Source organism: Chelonia mydas, chromosome 3 (assembly GCF_015237465.2).
Source record: "Chelonia mydas isolate rCheMyd1 chromosome 3, rCheMyd1.pri.v2, whole genome shotgun sequence".
NCBI classification, from domain to species: Eukaryota; Metazoa; Chordata; order Testudines; family Cheloniidae; genus Chelonia; species Chelonia mydas.
This window is the reverse complement of record NC_057851.1, coordinates 11,565,914-11,586,780: the sequence shown is the minus strand read 5'-3', so window position 1 is coordinate 11,586,780 and position 20,867 is coordinate 11,565,914. Positions and strand designations below refer to the sequence as shown.

The following is a 20,867-nucleotide window of genomic DNA, read 5'->3' as shown; positions in this document are numbered from 1 at the left end:
ATGGAAGCCCTAAGGTTTTGGACTAGGGTGGTGGGGCTCAGACTTTTCCCCTGGGCCCCAGCAACTCTAAGCCAGCCCTGGCGACCCCATTAAAATGGGGTTGTGACCCACTTTGGGGTCCTGACCCATAATTTGAGAACCATGGCAGACTCATACAGCTCCTGTCCAGACATAGATGGTATAAAGGGCCTTGCACTAGCACTCTGTAGCATGGGTAAATTTCACTTAGATCCCAATCCTGCTCCCACTGAAATCTATAGCGATCAGAGGGAAAGGAGTCAGCTATTCCTTTAAACTCCTGTGTCAGAGGAGAAATGAATATTAAACATCCAGCCTGTTTCAGAAGTGGGCTAAAGTCATTGCTTTGGATTTAACTATCTTGAGTAATTTTGTGTCATCTGCCAACTTTTCTACCTCACTGGTGTCAAATATCAGGGTGTAGCAGTGTTAGTCTGTATCCACAAAAACAAGGAGTCTGGTGGCACCTTAAAGACTAACAGATTTATTTGGGCATAAGCTTTTGTGGGTAAAAAACCCCACTTCTTCAGATGCTTACCCTCCTTTCACCCCTTTTTTTCAGATTATTTCTAACAGATCCTTGGGGAACTCTGTTACTTATCTGTCTCCACTGTGAAAACTGACCATTTATTCCTATCCTTTGTTTCTTATCTTTTAACCAGTTACTGATCCAGGAGAGGACCTTCCCTCTTTTGCTCCCACTGCATACTTTGCTTAAAGGCTTTCTGAAAGTCCAAGTACCCTATGTCCACTGGATCATCTTGTCCAGATGTTTGTTGTCCTCCTTACAGAATTCTAATAGATTGTTGAGGCACAATTTCCCTTTACAAAAGACATGTTGACTCTTCCCCAACATATCATGTTAATCTAATCCTGTTCTTTACTATAGTTTCAACCAATTTGCCTGGTACTGAAGTTAGGGTTACCGGCCTCTAATTGCCAAGATTGCTTCTGGAGACTTTTTTTTAAAAAAAATGGCATTACATTAGCTATCCTCCAGCGATAGGTTACATACCACACTTAATAGTTCTACAACTTCATATTTGAGTTCCTTCAAAATTCTTAGATGAACACCACCTGGTTCTGGTGACATTTCTGTCTAATTTATCAATTTGTTCCCAAATCTCCTCTATTAACATCTCAATCTGGGACAGTTGCTCAGATTTGTCACCTAAAAGTAATGGCTCAGATCTGGGAATCTTCCTCACATCCTCTGCAGTGAAAGCTGATCCAAGTAATTAATTTAGCTTCTCCACAGAGGCCTTGACTTCCTTGAGTGATCCTTTAACACCTCCACTGATTGCTAGGCAGACTTTCTGCTTTTGATGTACTTAATATATTTTTCTGTTACTTTTTGTGTCTTTTGCTAGTTGCTCTTGAAATTCTTTTTTGGACTGCCTAATTCTACTTTTACGTTTGACTTGCCAGAGTTTATGTCCCTTTCTATTTTCCACAGTAGGATTTGACTTCCAATTTTTAAAGAAGACCTTTTCACCTCTAACAACTTTTTTACTCTGCTATTTAGCCGTAGTGGCATTTTTTTTTGTTCTTCTTACTTTTAAAAAAAAAATTATGGTTTTCATACAGTGTGAACCTCTACTATATTGTTTTTAAAAGAGTTTCCATGCACTTTGCAGGCATTTCAGTTTTGTGACAGTTCATTTTAATTTCCATTTAACTAGCCTCCTCCTTTTTGTGTAGCTCCCCTTTTTGAAGTTAAATGCTAATGCGCTGAGTTTCTTTGGTATTCCCCTCCCCCACAAAGATGTTAAATTTAATTATATTATGCTAGCTATTACTGAGCAGTCAGCAATATTCACTTTTTGGACCAGATTCCCTGCTCCGCTTAGGACTAAATCAAAAATTGCCTCTCCTTGTAGGCTTCTAGGACTAGCTGCTCCAAGAAGCAGTCATTAATGGTGTCTAGAAGTCATTAATGGTGTCTAGAAACTTTATCTCTGCAACCTGTCCTGAGGAGACATGTACCAGTCAATATGGGGATAGTGGAAATTCCCCATTATTATTGGGTTTTCTGTTTATGTAGCCTCTCTGATCTCCCTGAACATTTCACAATCACCATCACTATCCTGGTCAGGTGGTTGGTAGTATATTCCTACTGCTATACACTTATTATTCAAGCATATCTATCCATAGATATTCTATAGTATAGTTAAGATTTTTTCTATATTTGACTCTATGCTTTCTTTCACACTTAGAGTCATAGAGTCATAGACTTTAAGGTCAGAAGGGACCATTATGATTGTCTAGTCCGACCTCCTGCACAACGCAGGACACAGAGTCTCACCCACCCATTCCTATAATAAACCCCTAACCTATGTATGAGCTATTGAAGTCCTCAAATCATGGTTTAAAGACTTCAAGGTGCAGAGAATCCTCCAACAAGTGACCCATGTCCCACGCTGCAGAGGAAGGCAACTCCCGTGCCACTCCCCCAGCAGAACAACCTACTTTGTCATTCCTTTATATTTTGTACCCTGGTACTGCTGTGTCCCATTGATTATCATCATTCCACCAAGTTTGTGTGATGCCTATTATATCAATATCCTCATTTAATACCAGGTACTCAAGTTCACCCATCTTAATGTTTAGACTTTTAGTATTTGTATGCAAGCACTTAAAATTTGTGAATATTTAGTTGTCTGCCTTCATATGATGTAATTGAATGGGATTTTTTTTTTCATTTGACTTGTTCTGTTCAGCTTCTACCTGTACTTTATCAACTTTATCTTCTCCTCTTTACTAGGATATAGAGAATCCCCTTTAATGAATCCCCCCCCCCCTCCCACTCCCCCGTCCAAACTGTGTGTTCCTCCACCGGTCAGCTTTCCCCAGCACTTAGTTTAAAAACTCCTCTACGACCTTTTTCATTTTACATACCAGCAATCTGGTTCTGTTTTGGTTTAGCTGGAGCCCATCCTTCCCATATAGGCTCTTCCTTTCCCAAAATGTTCCCCGGTTTTTAATAAACCTTAACCCCTCCTCCGTACACCATTGTCTCATTAACGCTTTGAGACACTGTAGTTCAGCCTGTCTAACTGGACCTGTGCATGCCACTGGAAGTATTTAAGAGAACGCTCCCATGTTGGTCCTGGACTCTAATGTCTTGCCTAACAGCCTAAATTTGGCCTCTAGGTTCTTTCTCCTACCTTTCCCTATGTCATTGGTACCTACATGTACCATGACCACCATCTCCTCCACTGCACATAAGTCTGGCTAAGTGTCTCACGAGACCTGCCTCCTTCACACCCAGCAGGCAATTCATCATGCGAAACTCCCAGCTATCACAATCCCAACTATCCATATTTCTAATAATGGAACCCCCCATTACGATTATTAAATTATTCATGATAAAGACAGACACAGCCTAAACAGCTCAACTGACTTCCAACAACAATATATCGGAGTCTTAAGAATGAAAAGAAAGCCATGCACTGAACTGGCTTTGATGATTGCCACTTGTATCCTTCTAGGATTTCACACGTCAACGGCAACTGCTGGAGAGAAAGTGCTGCTGTTGTTTTTATAATATAACCATGTGCATTTGCTCCATTTTTACCTCAACTGCTTCTCTGTAAATTAGTGTGGGTGCATGTAAGTTCCATGGTATTACATAAATTGTTCCACACGGCCCTAACCCATTACTTATGCCTTTGAAAAGCTTCCATTCACACAGGGATATTTTTTCAGGGTTAAAAGGCAGCACAGATAAGTAAACAAACTGAGATCCAGCAAAGAAGCATATTATTTGCCATGGATTGGATCAGAATAGATCATTGGTCAATGGCGTGGTATCCTGCCTCCAGCAATTGCTCCAGCTACTCACATATGTCTGTTGCTCTCCTAAAAGGGGCATTGTCTTTGCCTACATTCCTTCTGAAGAAGTGGGACAAAAGTTTGATATTGGCAACCCAAAGTATTCAAAAACCATCAGTCACCCCTGCCCAAAGTGGTAGAACTGTCTTAAAACTCACTATATTTATATACATGTGTACAGGTTTTGGCTTCTTTTTATTTCACATTTGGTTTTTGAGTCATTAGTGTTCATGTTTCAAGCTTTTGTCTGTAAGTGTGAGGTCTAGACATTTATTTTCCTTTTTTGAAAATGAATGTGGAGATTTTTCTTGCACTCACATGATGGTTCCAAGAGCTGGAACACCAAATAGCTCAAGACTCATGTTAAAATGAAAGAAATATCCCCCCGTCCCCTACAAAGGGAGGGGAAAGATGGTCTAGTGGTTAGGGCACTAGATGGGTCCTTTAGAACTAGGGGTTCAATTCCCACACAGGCTTCATGCGTGCTTTGGTGAGTTATTTAATCAGATGGGTGCTGTTCACAAAGGTATTCAGGTGCCTAACTTCCTTTAAAATCAGTAGGAGGTAGGCGCCTAAATCCCTTTGTGTCTCTCACCCTCTGTGCCTCATTTATCTCTCTATAAAAGAAGAAGAATAGAACTTCCTGACCTCATGAAGATAAATGCATTAAAGATTGTGAAGAGCTCTGATGTGATTGTAGCTGGAGCCATATCAGTACCTAAACAAGCTAATCTCCTCACATAGGGCCTAATCCATTTTCAGTTGGAGTTTTTCCATGGAGGGCATAGATCAGCAGGCAGACATTCAGATTAGTGTCATGTATAAGTCCATGACATCCAGGTTAGAAATCTGCACTGTCCTGTTTATGAATCATTGTGACTACCTGAATAATGTTGGGCTCAAAACAGAAGCTCGCATTCAGCTCCCCCAACCCCCACCAAATGTTGGGAACATAATGATTCAACTCCAGCTCCTATCTTTGTCATTCCAATAACCTCAAATTTGACCAAAAAGTTCCTGACTGGCCACAGACAAGCCAAATTTGAAGCTGAAAAGATTTTTATGGAGAAGTTAGGAAGAAGACAAAGTCTATCTGATTTAGTTGGGGATTGGTCCTGCTTTGAGCAGGGGGTTGGACTAGATGACCTCCTGAGGTCCCTTCCAACCCTGATATTCTATGATTCTGTGATAGCTATCTAAGATGCTTATATGGCCCTCCATTATTGTAATATCTGAGCACCTCACACTCTTTAATTTATTTATTCTCACTACTCCCCTGTGAGGTAAGTGCTATCATCCCTGTTTTACAGAAGGGGAACTGAGGCACAGAGAGACATGTGACTTGCCAAAAGGTCACACAAGAGAGTCTTTGGCAAAGCAGAGAGTTGAATTCGAGTCTCCCAGGCTCTCTGATTCCTGCCCTAACCAGTGGATCATCCTTCTTCTAAGGCTGGGGCAGACTAGTAATGCAAAGCAATCGTTAATGTTAATTATGAAGTATCGGTTGCCACTAAGTAATAATATTGTATTTACATACATAGGGCCTAATTCACCATTTTCTCACCTTAGTTTTGCACTGGCATAACTCTGTTAGTCCTGCCCCCATTCCTTTCCTTCAGTGCTGTTACATCAGCATAAAACTGCAGTAGTAGATTGCAGAATCAGGCGCATATTATTGTTTATATATGGGAGAATGACATGCAGAGAATGTGAAATCCAAGAAGTTTTCAGGAAGTTGCTGCTCACTCTGTAGCTGTGAATACTGTGCGTGCAACTTCACTAAGGTTCTCTTCTCTTGCAGGGTAACAGAAATAAACTAAGCTGTTTATATTCCTTCCCCCCCGCCCACCCGATGAGTTATTTTTAATGGTCAAAGCACTCAAGTGCATCCAATATGTAGAAGAAATGACAGGTGCCAGTTTTGTTATTAAATCCCTGCCTCCCGAGCTCCTGAATTTTCAATGAGATCCCTTATTGGCTGTATGCGTGTGTGTGTTAAAAGTCAGAGGATGTGAAAGCATGACTGCATCTGAATGTGTCTCAGTCGAGCGACCCACTCCAAAGTCTTCATTAAACCTCGGCATAACATTTGCACTTGTTTTGCTGGTTTTAGAGAGCTGGGCAATTACCCTTGTGACGTTTGTTTCCAGGTGTAGCTGGGGAAGGAGAAGTCAGGCAAGGGGAAGAATAAAGGACCATTCATTTTAAATCAGTCTTTGTGGGCCATGTTTCTGACCCCCAAGACTGACAATAAAAGTTCCATCGTCCTGGGTTTAAATCTGTTTTCTCAGAGACTTTAAATTAAACGGGTCCTGTCCTTGGGTGTATTTATTATTGTTTGAATCACTTATATGTACATGGGGTTAAATAATGCGTGGTCAGTGCCAAACAAGTAACAGGAGGTCAGACTAGACGATCATAATGGTCCCTTCTGACCTTAGTATCTATGAAACAGGCCCCCGACCCAAACAATTTGCTGTCTGAAGGCACATTGCAGTTGCCAGTGATGAAGCAGCTATAGCTAATTTTACACATTGCTCGAAATCCTATGTCCCGTATACAGTTCAAGCAGCTTGTAGGGACTTGGGTATGGGCTGGCAAGGCTAGTGGTCAGAACCAGGAACCAAAGCCAGGGGCAGGACCCTGTCAAGACCCAGGGCCAGGAGCCACACCAAAGTTCTGGGCTGCAATCTGTGTCAGCAGTCACACCAAAGGTCAGGAATGGAGTCAGAATCAGATAGCTGTGCCGAGGGTCGAGCCGGACTCAGGATCAAAGTGGAGTCATTGACCAATGCCAGGGCTAGACACAGTCAAGATCCAATACAACACCAGGTCAGGATCACTCAGTTGTTCAGCCAGCTTCCCGTGCCTTCTTCTGGCTTAAGTAGTGTGTCCAGGTAAGTCAGTGGGGACAGATGTCTGCTTCCGTCAGGAACTTTGTGAGCAGAGCTTCTCAGGGGCCAGATATTCACTACTCCCCTTTCCACAGGTTCCAGAGAGCTGTTGGGTGGTTGGGTGGCTGTGGTCTGGGCACTGTTTGGGGACCTATGGGCATACGTCTTAACCTATGACCCTTTACAGAGCTAAACTGGGTACTGGAGAGCATCCTGAGGTCACAGAGCAAAATCAGATCTGGATTGCAGCTGATATCCAAGCCTCCAGGCCAGACCAGCCACAGCTACATGTGGCAAATGGCTGGTGGATCCATGCAGTATCACAGCCACTGATTTCTCCACTGCCCCCTCCCGCCTCATCACTCAACCTGCTCCATATCCCCACAGTGCACAGGAAGTCCTCACAAAGATAGGCCGTATGGAATGCAATGCCCACCAGACGTGCCTGGATTTATGTTCTCCAAGCACATGGACTGAGGGTATAAAACAGAACACAGTGGCTCCATGCTTGGCCTTTTCTCCTTCTCACACTTGCGCTCCAAGCAACAAGAATGCTCAGAAGACTGAAGACTCCAGTGGAGGAGACTATAATACACAGGTTTCACCCTGGAAACCTGGGCCAAACTGTAACATCCAGTGGGGTGAGAAAACTGCCTGAACTAAATACTGCCTAGTGTCTTGCAGGTTCAGGATTTAGATTGTGCACCTATTTTGTTTTCTTTGGTAACTATCTCTGACTTTTTGCCTATCACTTATAATCACTTAAAATCTATATTTTGTAATCAATAAACTTCTTTTACTGTTGATCTTTAGCGGTGAGTTTGCCTGAAGTGCTCAGGTTTACAAAGGCTGGTGTATATCCACTTCCCATTGATGAAGCGGTGAACTAATTAATAAACTTGCATTGCCCAAGAAAAGGTCTTGAACAGTGCAAGATTGTATATTCCTGAGGTACAAGGCTGGGGGGAATTTGGCTGGTGCCTTTCTCTGTGTGATTCATGAGTGGCTCTGGGAACATTCATGCAATCTAGCTGGATGTGGGGTTCACATGCAGTTGTGCTGAGTGATAACAGTGCCTGGAGGGGATTGCTGCTTGCACTGTGTGAGACAGCCGAGGCTGGAGAGTTAAGGGGGCACAGTGGTCCCACAGTCCCAGCTGCACCCTGGGGATCATGTGACAGTGCCCCATCACATTCTGGTACTTTTAAACATTTTTATCTATGATCCAGAGGTAAATGAAAATCATTGCTGATAAAACATGTGGATGACACAAAGATTGATGGAATGATAACTAATGATGAGAACAGAGAAGATCTGGAGTACTTGGTAAGCTGGGCCCATTCAAACAAAATGTGTTTTTAACACAGCTAGATTCAAAGTTGTACATCTAGGAACAAGGAATGCAGGCGTACTTACACAGTGGGGCACTGTATCCTGGAAAGCAGTGACTCTGAAAAGAATTTAGGGGTCATAACGGACAAACACCTTAACATGAACTCCTACTGTAGTGATGTGGCAAAAGGGCTCATGCGATCCTTCGATGTATAAACCTGGTAGTAGCGCGTTAGAGTAGGACAGGTTTTCAACTTTGAACATGGCACTGGTGAGACCAAAACTGGAATATGGTACATAGTTCTGGTGTCCACATTTTTAAAAGGATGTTGAAAAACTGGAGATGGTGCAGAGAAGAGCCACAAAAATAATTTGAGAGCTGGAGAAAATGTCTCACAGTGAGAAACTTTTCAAGGTCCTAAAGGGCTCTTTAATTTAGCAGAGAAGGCAGAACAAGAACCAATGGATGGAAACTGAAGCAGAAACATTCAAACTAGAAATTAGGCACAAATTTATAACAGTGAAGGTGATTAACCATTGGAACAAACTTTTAAGGGACGTGGTGGATTTCCCCATATCTTGATGCCCTCAGATCAAGACTGGATTCCTTTCTGGAAGAGAGGCTTTAACCAAACACAAGTTATTGTACTAGGCGTAACTGGACTAATACAATGGTCTGGTTATACTGAAGATCAGACTAGGTGATTCAATGGGCCCTCCTGGCCTTAAACGCTATGAATCAATTGGTGAAGATCTAGTGCCAATGAGATGATGCTTGCGTACACCCAGTTTTTAAAACACTTGGGGTTCTTTGGGATAAAAGCTATACATAAAGTAAACTAGTCATTATCATCAGTTATAATAAGCATTCATAATAAATGCTACATAAATCAAATAGGTCATCTACTAAATGAGCTCAGTTTTATACATGTCTGAGCAGATAGAGCCATTTCAACGCACATGCACCTACCTTAGCCCAGAAAACAGCCTAAATGGGATTTAGGCTTTGTGCAGCCCCTCTGTACGGGAGTGTAGTTCACCTCGTTTGAGTAGTGTAATCACCCACCACAAACATCTTGTGCTGAGGTCACATCGTGATCTCATTAATGTGAACGGGACTTTGCCATGAACTTCAGTGGGACCACAGTTTCTCCTTATGTGCTCGTTATGCCTACTGAATCACTGACTGAAGGTAAAAATGCCCCCTGCACAGAGGACAAGTGTATTCACCAATGAGGCCCCTCTGAGGGCTTGTCTACACAGTGCATTAGGTCCATTTGCTAACTGGCATGTCTGGTCCTGCTGGTGCACATTAAAAGTCCCCTAGTGTGCAGTAACGCTACCCTGTCAACATTACCATGCACTGGGGAACTTTTAGTGTCCTCCAGCAGGGCCCACACAGGCCAGTCAGTGTGCAACATGCTCTCTCGTGTGGATTAATGCACCATGCAGACAAGCCCATAGCCTATATTCCGAGTATTTTAGTGAGACTTTAATGATGCACAGGCCTTGGGTAAAAGAAAGGTGATTCAATGGATGATCTGTTTCTGGTGGCATTTAATATATGTGCTCTGGCACTACATGGATCCACCAGCTGTCAGGAATCAGGGCCTGCAGCCGAGCGTGGGACCAGCTAATTGACCATTGCTGAACACTCCTGACTGGCGGAGAGGAATCACCAGGCCTGCTCTTAGGCCCAGCAGCAGTACAAGCCAGCGGCTGCTCAGTGCTTATGCCTACAGCTATAATCACTCCTGTGCCTGCCTTGTTCCGAGTCTTGCTTCAGCCCAGCTGAAGTCCTCTCCAGCCCTGCTCCCCTGCTTGGTTGCTGACTCCAGCTTGGACCCTTGGCTCTGACTCCTGGTTCCTGACCCCGGTTCTGACCATCAGTGCTGTTCCTGGCTTCTGACGCAGCTGTTCCGACCACTAGACCTGATTGCCACTGCTCCAACCACTGAGTTCCACTCTCCTTGCCGCAGTCTGTGACATCAGCTATTTGCCCCATGTAGCAGGTCCAAAACTTGCAGGGATGAGCTTCACCCTTACTGAACATCCAATTTACATTCAACATAAGAGATTTTTAATAAAAATGGGTCAGTAGGAAGTGGCTGGATCTGGAGACTCTGTTACTGACAAATTCCATGGACTTGTCACTCAAGGAAGCCTTCAAAAAATAGGACCAGCTCTTCGACTGGTAGAAATTGATGTTACTCCTGCGACGTCGATGGAGCTGGGTTGATTTCTTCCAGGTGAGGGTCTGGCCCAAAGTCTGAGCCTAATGTCTTTAAACGTTTTAAATATTTATCCAGTGCTGTTTTGACTTGTCCTCTGAAGTTGGCTCTGAGTCAAAAGCAGCTTTAAATAGTATTTTAGCAATTATTATGCCAGCTTAAGCCATCACTGCGTATTAGGAATCACACAGACTTTTTTATTTTTATTTTTTTAAAGAATGAACTAAAATGTATAAATTATCTCCATCAAAGAAAAGGCTAAAATACTGCTTGGGGTTAGAAATGTCCCATTGACATGCATGCCAACACTGGAAAACTAGAAACCGGGAGATAGCTCAGCACTTGTCATCTTCAAAGCACTGCACAATCATTGGCAGATACCTACCTCTCAGGAACACGATGGACATTTAGGTATTACAGCCTCTCATACTGAGGGACATGGGAGGGCCAAGGTCACAGAAGGAATGAACACAGAGACAGGGTTTAATCACAGGAGGTCTGGGTCCCAGATCGCTAGTCAAAGCCGTACCCTGCTTTCTTTACTCCGAGTCTGATCCTGCTGAACACAATGGGAAATGCCGCAGCATTAATGTCTTGCCTTATTCCAAGCAGCAGTGTTATGCACTTAAATAATGCCATCAGGGTATATCTCTGAAATGCAGTATCAGAGGTTCTAGGGCCCTAATGCAGCAAAGTAGTTAAACACAATTTAACTTAAGCAAAGTGATTAATATTGAGGGCTTTTCTGATCCTGGAAACACATGAGCACATGTGTATAGCACTTGGGGGGGTGGGGGAAGAGGGGGATTAAGGCCTCTCTTTTCTAGGCCCTCACTGAACATCACTTCCATGACATATTTTAGAATTCAAGACTCAGATAAAAGAATGCAAAAAGAAAAGGAGGACTTGTGGCACCTTAGAGACTAACCAATTTATTTGAGCATGCATGAGCTAAATTGGTTAGTCTCTAAGGTGCCACAAGTCCTCCTTTTCTTTTTGCGAATACAGACTAACACGGCTGTTACTCTGAAACAGATAAAAGAATGAACGGATCCCCTTCCGGATCTGGGAATGGAACAACAGAACTGCCATCCCAGATCAGATGAGTGGTCTATCTAATCCAGATACCATGCCCAACAGTGGCCAGCACCAGCCGCTTCTGAGGAAGGTATATAAAACCCTGTGGCTGGCAGTTACAGAATTACCTGCCCACAGGGAAAGTTGCTCCCTACTCCCCATTAAAGATTGGCTTCTGCCCTGAATCAAAAGCATTTATATCCCTTCCAAGAATCCTGGTTGTTGGTTTTTTAAGCCCTATGATAACTCTGGATAGTTTTCATCCTTATAAAAGTCCAGTCCTATTCTGAATCCTGTTAAACTCTTGGTCTCTATGAAACCTTGTGGCAACAAACTGCACAGGTTAATTGTGCATTGGCTGAAAAAAAATCCCCTTTATTATCATTTATTAGATGTATTACTCTAGCACTCAGGAGCCCTGGTCAGGGACCGGGTCCCCATTGTGCTAGGTGCTGTACAAACACAGAACAAAAAGATAATCCCTGTCCCAGAAAGGTTACAATGTAAGTATAAGACAAGAGACAACAGATGGCTACATATGGGGGAGTACAAGGAAACAAAGAGACAATACTTTTGATAGGCACTGTTTCTGCACACGAGCAGTCTTAAATTTGTCAATTTTCCACCTTTCCAGTTCAGTCAAGATCCCCTTAGTCTTGTATTATGAGAGAGGGAATCAAAATATTCAATCTACCTTCTCTATTCCATTTATTATTATTGTGTCCCGTTTTGTTCTCTTCCTCTCTAAGGTGAACAATCCCAGATCTTCTTTAAAATACCACAATAGCCCTGATAGAATCTGTCATTCAGCTGCATCAAACAATGAACCCATTCTGAAAACACTTCGAATCATAGAAATGTTAGGGCTGAAAGGGATATGGAGAGGTCATCAAGTCCATCCCCCTACACTATGGCAGGACCAAGTAAACCCAGACCATTCCTGACAAGCGTTTGTCCAACCTGTTCTTAAACACCTCCAATGATGGGCATTCCACAACTTCCCTTGGGAGCCTGTTCCAGAGCTTAATTACCCTTTCATTAGAAAACTTTTCCTAATATCTATCTAAATCTCCCTTCCTGCAGATTAAGCGCATTGCTTCTTGACCTGCCCTTTAGCGGACATGATTATTTAACCTTTCCTTATAGGTCAACTTTTATCATTTTTGTTGCTCCCTTTTGGACTTTCTCCAACTTGTGCACATCCTTCCTAAAGTGTGGGACCCAAAATTGGACACACTACTCCACCTGAGGCCTCTCGAGTGCTGAATAGAGCGGGACAATTGTATGTCTTGCATACGACACTCCTGTTAATACACCCCAGAATGATATTAGCCTTTTTTTGCAGCTGTGTCCTAGTGTAGATTCATATTCAATTTGTAATCCACTATAATCCTCAATTACTTTTCAGCAGTACTACCATCTCTTCAGTTATTTCCCATTTTGTTGTTGTGCATTTGTTACAGCCTTTCTAAGTGAAGTACTTTGCACTTGTCTTTATTGAATTTCATCTTGCTGAATTTAGACCAATTCTCCAATTTGCCAAGATGCTTTTGAATTCTAATCCTGTCCTCCAAAGTGCTTGAAACCCCTCCCTGCTTTGTGTCATCTGAAAATTTTATAAGCATATTCTCTCCACTCCATTATCCAGATCACTAATGACAATATTGAATAGAACTGGACCCAGGAATGACCCCTCCAGGGACACAGTAGGTATGCCCTCCCTGTCTGAGGGAGAACCATTGATAACTTGAATACTTGACCATATTTGAATATGGTCTTTCAACCAGCTGTGCACTCACTTTATAGTAATTTAATCTAGACAATATTTCCCTAGTTTTCTTATGAGAATGTCACATGAGACTATATCATAAGCCTTATTAAAATCAAGATATATCACATATTCTGCTTCCGCCCATCCACTAGGCCAGGAACCCTGTCAAAGAAAGAAATTAGGCTGATTTGGCACGACTTCTTCTCTACAAATCCATGCGGGCTATTATTCACAATCCTATTATCCTGCAGGTGATTAAAAACTGATTGTTTAATCATTTGTTCTAGTATCTTTCCAGAGATTGGGGAAAAAACTCTGACTGGACTATAATTCGTCAAGTCCTCTTTGTTGCCATTTTTAAAGACTGGTGCTATGTTTACCCTTCTGCAGTTTTCCTGGAAGTTTCGCCCATGCACCGACGTTTTCAGAACAGGGCCCTACAAGCAAGCACCATGGATGGCAGGCAGCCTTCGAGAAGTCTTAACTTTCCAGCCACCCTGCCTGAAAACGTGCTGTTGCCATGACAACCATCCAGCGGCGGGGTGGTGGAGAAGCGATGAAGATGCTCTGATCCAATGCGGGAAAGGAAGATGGTCCCTGAATGCAGAGAAGGACCTAACGTCACACTTCCAGGGGTCTCCTGACACCACCCATGGAATTTTAAATAAGGAACTCAACAGTCTGTAGTTGCTTAATAGGGCTTTGCTGCCAAAGGGCCTGACATGTTTCCCATAATGAGGTGGGGGGGCGGGGAGGGGAATGGGAGAAGAGAGACATCCCTCCATTCTTCTTATTTCCATATTATTTTGTAATTAATTTGATGCTTTTACAGAAAATTAATTGGTTTTTGATAGTGAAATAGAAGGAACTATCTAGACTCTGGCAAATTTAAAAAGAAAAGAAAAGAAAAGAAAAGAAGCATTCCCTTCTAATAGGCCCCTATGTCAGACTAATAAGGCTCTCTCCCTCAGGTGCTTTTAAAAAAAGTCCAAGAGGAGACACTATGAAGAGGCTTGGCGGTTTAAGGGTTAATTTGCCTCCCACCCTTCCTCTTGCAACTAAAGCTAAGCAGATTAATTCAAACTTTAAAGGGTTCTGATTTTGTGACGAGCAAGAGACTGAAACGCCACAGCCTTATGCCTATAACTCACCATTGCAGAATGACATTCGGACTGGCTTGAGCTATAATTAGCTTTTGATATAGTAGGCTCCCTGCAATTCCCCACAAAAGCACAGCCTTGGTTTTATATTTTTTCCCCTCCTCTCCAGATGTACATATTTAAAAAATGGTAAACATTAATTTATATGGCGCTGACAGCTGTGGGTCATGCTGGGGGTTGATTGATGGTCCTGTAACCTCAACAGGTACCTGCTCTACTTCATTTGTCATCCGCTGGTGAAACAAAAAGCCATTCTGCAATAGTCCTGCTTAATATTTCATTTTTTTTCAATAAATTATCTGCAAAAAAGCCAAGTTCGAGCTTCCCCCTGCGCTGAATATTCATGGGACAAAGTTATTTATTTTCCGTCCAAGGGAGTCACTGTTTCGTATTATTTACTGTAGGGAATCATACATAAATTGCCATTATGCAGCACCTTTCATCCCCAAAGATCACAAAGCATTTTGCAAACTGTAGGTGAAATTTACCCCTGCGCAGAGGCCCGGCACAAAGCATATGTACCACATACACTCTCAAAATGGGATTTCAATGGTGCATAGGCCTTTGAGAGGCTCTCGGCAAAGGGGTAGTGGTGACTTCCACTCTGTGGGTCTGTCCCTGCTTCCCTGATTTGAATGGCAAGGCTTTCATTGAGTTCAGGGGGAGTATGCACTCAGACCCAAATCTTCAAAGGTATCTAGGCTCCTAACTTCCATTGAGTTCAAGGATTTGAGGATCTGGGCATCAGACACCATATAGGTTTGGACACTATGGTAATGAAGGCTATATTAATAGCTAGCTAGCTAGAGACATATGCAGGAATTACTCACTCACTATTGTTACCTCTGGAGTGGAAGGTGGCAGCTTGGTGGACAATTATGAAGCCAAACTTCTCAAATGTGGTTGCCTAAAATTAGACACCTAAATCCATGGTCAATGGGAGCTCTTGATGCTCAGCCCCTCTCAAAATCAGTTCACTTATTTAGGTAACTATCCCTAGGCACCTATGTTTGAAAAGTTTGGCATGAGTTGGCAGCAGATAAGGGACGTGAGGGAATATCAGCCAGCATAGCACCGAACATACCCCTTCTATTACGAAAATTCCCCTTGGATCTTTAAGGCTAAAAGACTCAGATTTACAATGGTATTTAGGAGCCTAACCATTCAGACAGACATCCAGTAGGTTTCACAAAAGCACCTAAGCAGATTAGATGGTCAATGCCCTTTGAAAGTCAAGACAGTTAGGTGCTTCACTGGTTTAGGTGCTTTTGTAAATTCCAGTAGGTACCTATCAGCATCTTTATGTGCCTACATACCTTTATAAGTTTGGCCCAAGCTGCATAAATCAGATTTAGATCCAAATTTCTAACACCCCACTGTTTGTGGATGTTTTGAGCCAGAATTTCTATTAAGTCCCTTTTAGCGCTAAGATTGGTTGAGCTAATGACCCACCTTGAGAACAAAAGTTCTCAGGTGTTTGGAGTCAGAAATTGTGGTTCCTTTTAAGTTTTTCACACACAGTGAGAAAACATATGCTTTCTGTGCAAATGACTTTGACGAACACAACAAAACAAGAAAGAACACAAATAAAGTCTCCCCAGGAAAGGAAAGGTTTCAGAGTAACAGCCGTGTTAGTCTGTATTCGCAAAAAGCTGTAGCTCACGAAACCTTATGCTCAAATAAATTGGTTAGTCTCTAAGGTGCCACAAGTACTCCTTTTCTTTTTCCAGGAAAGGAAAGTATATTTCTTCTTTGCTATAGATTCATAGATACTAAGGTCAGAAGGGACCATTATGATCACCTAGTCTGACCTCCTGCACAACGCAGGCCACAGAATCTCACCCACCCACTCTTGCAAAACCTCACCTAAAGCTTGTAAAGCTATTTCACAAAGTCTTTTAAAAACATCTGAGAGGTATCTCTAAATTAGCAAAGTTGGGTTCTGCATTGATTGTGTCTCCCTGATTCCATATCAAATGTACTCAATTTACATATTAAAAAGTGTTTTTCTAACCACAAGTCATAGAATCATAGAATCATAGAATATCAGGGTTGGAAAGGACCTCAGGAGGTCATCTAGTCCAACCCCCTGCTCAAAGCAGGACCAATCCCCAACTAAATCATCCCAGCCAGAGCTTTGTCAAGCCTGACCTTAAAAATATCTAAGGAAGGAGATTCCACCACCTCCCTACGTAACGCATTCCAGTGTTTCACCACCCTACTAGTGAAAAAGTTTTTCCTAATATCCAACCTAAACCTCCCACACTGCAACTTGAGACCATTACTCCTTGTTCTGTCATCAGCTACCACTGAGAACAGTCTAGATCCATCCTCTTTGGAACCCCCTTTCAGGTAGTTGAAAGCAGCTGTCAAATCCCCCCTCATTCTTCTCTTCCGCAGACTAAACAATCCCAGTTCCCTCAGCCTCTCCTCATAAGTCATGTGTTCCAGTCCCCTAATCATTTTGGTTGCCCTCCGCTGGAATCTTTCCAATTTTTCCACATCCTTCTTGTAGTGTGGGGCCCAAAACTGGACACAGTACTCCAGATGAGGCCTCACCAATGTCGAATAGAGGGGAACGATCACGTCCCTCTACCTACTGGCAATGCCCCTACATATACATCCCAAAATGCCATTGGCCTTCTTGGCAACAAGGGCACACTGCTGACTCATATCCAGCTTCTCGTCCACTGTAACCCTTAGGTCCTTTTCTGCAGAACTGCTGCCGAGCAATTCGGTCCCTAGTCTGTAGCAGTGCATGTGATTCTTCCATCCTAAGTGCAGGACTCTGCACTTGTCCTTGTTGAACCTCATCAGATTTCTTTTGGCCCAATCCTTTAATTTGTCTAAGGCCCTGCACTAAACTGCACTAATCTTCTATCAACTGCTCCTGGGGCAATTTCTCTGACAGTCCCAGCTTTCTCCTAACTTGTCTGCCTCTACTCATGCCAAATTAGTCCAGTCCATCATCTTAACCTAAAATGAGTCAATCAGCATGTCACTGGGTGCAAACTCACCCGGCAGCACCTCCTGCTGGTCATCTCGGGGAATTAGCATCCAGCCTCCGGAGCACCTCCTTCAGGCCGGTGTCTCGCCGTCCCTGGCCCCCTTGTCCCTCCCGGACCCTGGTGCCCTTGTCTTCGGTGCTGCCCCCTGCTAGTACCCCCACAGTTCTGGGTCTCCCCCTCCCAGGGGAACCCCCACCCACTATCCCCACCTCGCTTCAGTCTTAGGCTACTGCCAGTCACCAACTAGCCCCCACTCCCTGGGGCAGACTGCAGTATAAGCCACTTATCACAGGTGAGGGGGTTTGGACCTGCTGCCTTTGCCTACCCCTGGCTGCCCCTGCAACCCCGGTACCTAACAGGCCTTCCCAGGCCTGCAGCCTGGGGCTTTCCTAGGCCCGAGCTCCCCGGCTCCCTTGGCCTTCCCCAGCAGCCCTGCTCCCAATCTAGGTACTTTCTCAGCCCTTGCAGCCAGGTCCCTCTCTCTCCAAGCTAGAGAGAGTCTCTCCTGGAACTTCTGGCTCAAAGCCTTTATAGAGCCAGCTGGGCCCTGATCAGGGTGACCAGACGTCCCACTAAAATCAGGACTTTCCTGATTTTTAGGTCTTTGTCCCGTGTCCCCACCAATGCACGGTAGGGACACCATTTGTCCCGATATTGCAGCTTTGGCCGCTCTGGCATTTTGGTTTTTTTTTTTTTTTTTGCTTCCCCCATGTGTCCCAATATTTTCTTCATTTCATCTGGTCACCCTAGCCCTGATTGGGGCGTGGCCCCCAGTGGCCGCCACTTCTCCCAGTCAGCTGGGGTTTTGCTCCCTTCCCCCGCCCCAGCCCTCTGCAGGGCTTTTCCAACCCCTTCAGGGCTGGAGCTGGTGCTCACCCCACTACACAGCCCTTAGCCTCCGGGGCTTGCAGTCTTCCTTTCTCTTCCTGCCAGTTTTTTAGTAGCAGCCTGGTACAAGGCTATTATTCCCTCACTATCTCACATCTTTCCTAAATGATAGTTTGTGATTTTCTTCTTCACTTTGGCCCCACACTGCTAAACATGGTTGATGCCCACAGTTAAAATCTGTAGTGTAACAACTCCAAGCAGGATGCATTATGGTGGTGGTGTGATTCTGAGTTATACAGGGCTCAAGCCTGTTATTGTTGAAATCAACTGGAGTTCTTCCACTAACATAGGCTCTTATGGCCTGATTCTGCAGTCCTTTACTCTCACGAGGAAAGGGTTGCAAGTATATTTACAAGTATTCCCACTAGAACTCCCTAACTGGAATGGTCCCACAAATTACTCACAGGAGTAAGCATTTGCAGGGTTTGGCCCATAGGACCTCCAGCTGTACCAGATCTGCTCTTGTGCTTAGGCAGAGCAGCCCAGACAGCAAGGAAACTCCACACAAGTACAGAAATACATACCCACAAATCCAAACGTAGGATCAGGACATAGTTTGGAAAGCACTTGAGATTCCTTTGGTGTCAAAGTCTCTGGGCCCCATCCCCCATTGCCTTGCACTCTGTGTTGTCATTCACATTGGTGCAAAGTGAGTATAACACTATATCATTTTGGTACGGTAGACTTTATACGTCCTTTGCACAGATGAAAATGATGACAGAAGATGCAAGGAAGTGGTGAATCGGGTCCTCTCTGTTCAGTAAATATGAGTGGTTATTTATCATTGAAAGTTTCTATTGTAAATTACAATGAATCCTCAGCCTTAGGTTTTGATTTAAAATTATTTATTTGATATTTGTTTTTGATTATTTCATCTGATGTTCTCCAATCTGGTAGAGAGAAAACAATATGTTCTGCTAATGACTGTGTTTTTAATGTCTGATGAATTTTCCTCTGTGAAAGAAGGACACAGCTCTCTTGAGCTCAGCCGCTGAATGGATCCATACGCCCTTGAGGCAGAATGTTGCCAGGATAATGACACAGCTAATGTAATTAATTAACCCTTTTGAAGTCTTAATGGTTCAAAATTCCAGGTAATGGTATTTAGGTAGCAATTTTATTTTTATTTTATTTCTGTATTCTTTTACATTTATGTAAGATCTCAACTTGAGACATATGCAATAAGCGGAATTTTCAAAGAGCAAAATGGGGAAAATCAAGTAAACTGATAAGATGAAAACTTTATAATTTCTTTTAAAAATACATTTTCCATTTCATATCTTAAACAGTGACAAGAGAGAGGACTTTGCTTTGCAGAACGGAAGAATGACTTTATGCTTGGATTGTGACTCAGGAGATTTGTACTTTCATTCCCATCTCTACCAAAGACCATTGTGTGACATTGGACAAATCACTGAGGGCCAGATTTTTAAAGGTATTGGTGCACCTAACTTGATGGGAGTTAAAATCCGGTCCTGAATCTCTCTGTACATCATTTCTCCCCCCACCTTAAAATGGGGACAGTAATACTTCCTTCCCCCAGCTTTTATCTTTGTTATCTATTCCATCTGCAAACACTTCTGGTCAAGGACTGTCTTTTACCATGTATTTGTACAGCACCTAACACAATGAGGCTCTTGGTTGGAAACTGTAGGTACTACTGTGATGCTACTAATGAAAGATGACATTCCATTAGCATTGATGAATGTGTCTGAGCACTTTACAGGTTTCAGAGTAACAGCCGTGTTAGTCTGTATTCGCAAAAAGAAAAGGAGTACTTGTGGCACCTTAGAGACTAACCAATTTATTTGAGCATAAGCTTTCGTGAGCTACAGTTCACTTCATCGAATGCATACTGTGGAAACTGCAGAAGACATTATATACACAGAGACCATGAAACAATACCTCCTCCCACCCAACTCTCCTGCTGGTAATAGCTTATCTAAAGTGATCACTCTCCTTACAATGTGTATGATAATCAAGTTGGGCCATTTCCAGCACAAATCCAGGTTTTCTCACCCTCCGCCCCCCCCCACACACAAACTCACTCTGCTGCTGGTAATAGCCCATCCAAAGTGACCACTCTCTTTACAATGTGTATGATAATCAAGTTGGGCCATTTCCAGCACAAATCCAGGTTTTCTCACCCCCCACCCCCGCCCTCCAAAAACCACACACACAAACTCACTCTCCTGCTGGTAATAGCTTATCCAAAGTGACCACTCTCCTTACAATGTGTATGAAAATCAAGATGGGCCATTTCCAGCACAAATCCAGGTTTTCTCCCCCCCCCCCCCAAAAAAAAAAAAAAACATACACACACAAACTCACTCTACTGCTGGTAATAGCTCATCCAAAGTGACCACTCTCCCTACAATGTGCATGATAATCAAGGTGGATGAGCTATTACCAGCAGGAGAGTGAGTTTGTGTGTGTATGGGGGTGGGGGGGGGTGAGAACCTGGATTTGTGCTGGAAATGGCCCATCTTGATTATCATGCACATTGTAGGGAGAGTGGTCACTTTGGATAAGCTATTACCAGCAGGAGAGTGAGTTTGTGTGTGTGTGTTTGGGGGGGGGGGGGTGAGAAAACCTGGATTTGTGCTGGAAATGGCCCACCTTGATTTTCATACACATTGTAAGGAGAGTGGTCA

At 43.3% G+C, this 20,867-nt stretch overlaps 1 long non-coding RNA gene across 1 annotated transcript in view; it reads right to left on the bottom strand.

Annotated features, from left to right (window-relative positions):
- The window catches only part of LOC122465287, a 31,671-nt gene extending 15,147 nt beyond the window's left edge, over positions 1-16,524 (bottom strand). Inside the window, exon 1 of the long non-coding RNA XR_006290019.1 lies at positions 16,469-16,524. This is a non-coding gene — a long non-coding RNA (uncharacterized LOC122465287). The remainder of the gene's footprint in view (positions 1-16,468) is intronic.
- Positions 16,525-20,867: the final 4,343 nt, after the last annotated feature.